This window comes from Rhagoletis pomonella, unplaced genomic scaffold (genome assembly GCF_013731165.1).
Source record: "Rhagoletis pomonella isolate Grant_MI unplaced genomic scaffold, Rhpom_1.0 Rhpom_scaffold_01514, whole genome shotgun sequence".
Taxonomy (NCBI): domain Eukaryota; kingdom Metazoa; phylum Arthropoda; class Insecta; order Diptera; family Tephritidae; genus Rhagoletis; species Rhagoletis pomonella.
Window position 1 is genome coordinate 7,201 of NW_023460068.1, and position 3,600 is coordinate 10,800.

Sequence of the window (3,600 nt, forward strand, 5' to 3'; positions counted from 1 at the left end):
TTTTATTAGGTGACCTGTAAGGTTTTGCATTTGCATCAGAACCGTGACATATTGTTGGAGGTTGACGACATGTACCAGCTTAAATGACCCACCCATGATCCACCCATTTCCGTCCTGGATCATCACGATTGGTGCCTTGTAATTGAAAATATGGAGACCACTGATGGCTGATGCCAGCTGTGGGAATCTGCAACAATGTTATATCTAACTTAATGTTGTTAGTGGGTTAGTAATCATTAGAATCTATGAATTTAGGTTATTGTTGTTGGGTTAGCAAAAATTGTTTCTACTACTTATTGACTATTTAATTAAGTATGTTAATGTTAGATTTTTTTATTTATTTTTTTTTTCATGGTTAGATGTGTTATATTGTTATTGGGTTAGCAAAAATTATTTCTATTACTTTTTGACTATTAAGTAGGTTAATACAAGGTTTTTTGTAATAGTCGATGGTTAGGTGAAAAATTGTTTTTGTTACTTATTGGCTATTTAAGCGGGTTAGTGCTAGGTTTTTTTGTTTCTTTTTTTTTGTGTAGTTTTGGATGGTTAGATGTGCTATGTTTATGTTTCTTTTAGGCAGTTCCTATTCGTCCGGAAATTCTATAACAAAGAATTCCCAAAATTTTTATTATTTGATTCCTTTGGTTTTTTTTTGTTACTTTTTTCACTTTCAATTGATTTTGAAAGATAAAAAGGAATCGAAAAAGCAAAAAAGTACAATAATAATTTTTGGACGAATAGCTACTTCCTATTATGTTTTCGTGTAATATTTATATAATGTGCAGGATTCATAGGGTTTTCTCTGTTCTTTTTTTTTGTTTGTTTTCTTCTTTCTCAGCGGATTGAGCTTACTTTTTTCTTAGAGTTAAATATTCAATATAATTGCTCAGCGGATTAGGCGCATGAGCTTAAATTTTCTTATAGTTTTGCGGATTAGGCGCAAAATATTCAATATAGCTGCTAAGCAGATTAGGCGCATAAGCTCTTTTTTTTTTTTTGTTTTTCTTTTTAAATATTGCTTAGCGGATTAGGCGCATAAGCTTAGTTTGTTCGATATTTAACGGATTAGGCGAAAAATATTCGAATTTTCATTTTCTTGGTAACTAGAGGTGTTAACATGTCTCGAACCAGCTATGGGGGATCGTGTGATCCCTTTTGCAGGCGGCGTAGCCATTTGTCAAATTCGATGGCGCCGCCCGCTACTAAGGCATGATTTGTCCCACTTACAAGCCCGCTCTTGTAAGATAACCCCTCTTAGCACCACATTGTTTTATTTTAATTTTACTTTTTTGTTTGTTTGTTGCCCTACGTGGGAGTAGGCTGTTTTTTCACGTTTTTAATGTGTATCTTATGAATTTTTTTCCCACTAAGTGTGGTAACAGAAACCTTATTATCCTTGCTGACTATTTCTTTTTTATAGAGGGGTCTCTGTTTTCCTTGCTTGTCTTTGACGTATATAACGTCGTTTTCCTTATAATGTTTTGGTAGGGTCCTTTTCTTATTGTGTCTTTTTATTTGTGCTATTTGTTTTTCTTTTAAGAGTGTTCTAATAAACCTATTCATCTTTCTGCTCTTATCAAGGAGTTCTTCGTAGTTAGAGGCTTCTGAGCGATTGAAGAATATTTCGGATGGTTTCTTGGTTGTGACCGAGTGAACTGAATTATTATAACGATCTACGGCTATACTAACGAGTTCTTTGGTCCTGAGATCTGTGTTTTCCGCCTTAAGGCATCTATAAATTTCTAATAGTGTAGAGTGGAATCTCTCAATTTGGCCATTTACCTCGCTCCTCTGAGAAGGAGTGCGGTAAAGCTGAATTCCTAAAGATTCTAATAGATTCCGTATTACTGGGGTAATAAATCCACGTTCGTTGTCCGTAACTAAAATTTTTGGGGTTGTAAAATAGTGGTGAAGTTTCACTATTTTTTGTTTAAGGTGCAGGGTTCCTTTGTTTTTAATATGGAAACGCTTTGCAAATTTCGAAAACTTATCAATAGAACTTAAAAATTTCTATAAAATCTGTTTTCTATTCTCGCTAGCATTGCGGTGAGCTCTTTTGTGCTCCTTCATTATTACCTCGCATACTGCATCTGGATTTGCCAAGTCCTTAACGACCGTCTGCGCTATACGAATTTTATAGTTGGTGAAATGTTCTAAATACACCTTTTGAAGTAAACCCAATAAATTTTCTTGAATTTTGATACCATTTACTACATTTGGGTTTAGTTTTTCCTTTAATATTGTGGTGAGTTCTTCTTCAGAAGCATTTTCTATCCCTACGTAGTGGCGTGAATGTCCAGGATGTGGTTCTTCGTAGATTTGAAGCCCTCTTCCAAATATTATTTGATTCCTGAAGACGTTTAGTGGTGCATCGACGAGTGGAATTAAATCTGTATTATCTTGATCCGCGCTATGAGCCGTATCGCACGTAGATTCGCCCACACTTGCAGCATCGGGATCTGATCCCATAGTTGCAGCTTGGCTAGCGACCTCGGATGCAGGGAGGATAGAATCCGTCAATTGATTTACTTGTGTTTTGAGCCGAGAAAGGCCATCGGCCACGACGTTTGACCTCCCAGGTTTGTAGACAAGCTCATAATTGTACTCCTCGATTCGGGATTTCCAACGCTTAAGCTTAGCGTTGTAATTCCTATTGCTAAGGGAGAAAGGCTGACTTCCAAAACTTATCAATACAATGTTTGGAAACTGTTATACTGCGGTATTCAAACTGTTTGTATATGCAGAGTTGCGACACATTGCAACCATATACATTGCATATTTTAAATATTCAATATAGCAATGAAAATTTTTTCTGAATTTTCCATATTTAAAACACCAATGGTAACCAATAACAAACGAAGCATCAACTTTGTTTCTGATGCGCTGATTGCCCAAGCGATACGTTCCGATAACTAATCGGCTGCGTTTTGGAACAGTATACATTGTCAATATTTTGTAGTTCGACGTTATGGAACCTTATACTTTGTACGTATACAAAGCAATTGACGTTTTGGAAGTCAGCCAAAGTTAACGGTTGGTGATCCGTAAATATGCGTATTTTTCTTGCACCATATAAATAATTTCGAAGGTTATCTAACGCCCAGACTATGGCGAGCATCTCCTTTTCATTCGTCGCATAGCCTTCCTCTGTGGTCGTAAGACTTCTCGAGATAAACGCTATTGGTTTGTCTTTACCGTCGTAGTCTTGAGACAGTACTGCGCCAATTGCATAGTCAGAGGCATCGGTTGTTAAGTTAAACGTCTTTTCAAAATTGGGAAACGTTAGGACCTCTGAAGTGGTTAACACTTCCTTGAGGTTCTCGAATGCCTTAAGGGCGTCTTTATTTAGTGTTATTAGTACTTTCTTGGATTGGGTTGCTTTAACTTGCGCATGCTCTCCCCTCGTAAGGTTGGTAAGTGGTTTCGCGATTTTCGCATAATCGCGGATAAACATTCTGTAATAGGATGTTAGCCCCAGAAAACTTTTAAGCTCCTTCAAATTTGAAGGTGGCAACAGGTTTTTAATTGAATTAATTTTTTTCGGATCAGGCAATATTCCTTCCGACGTTACGATGTAGCCCAGGAATTCTACACTTTTTT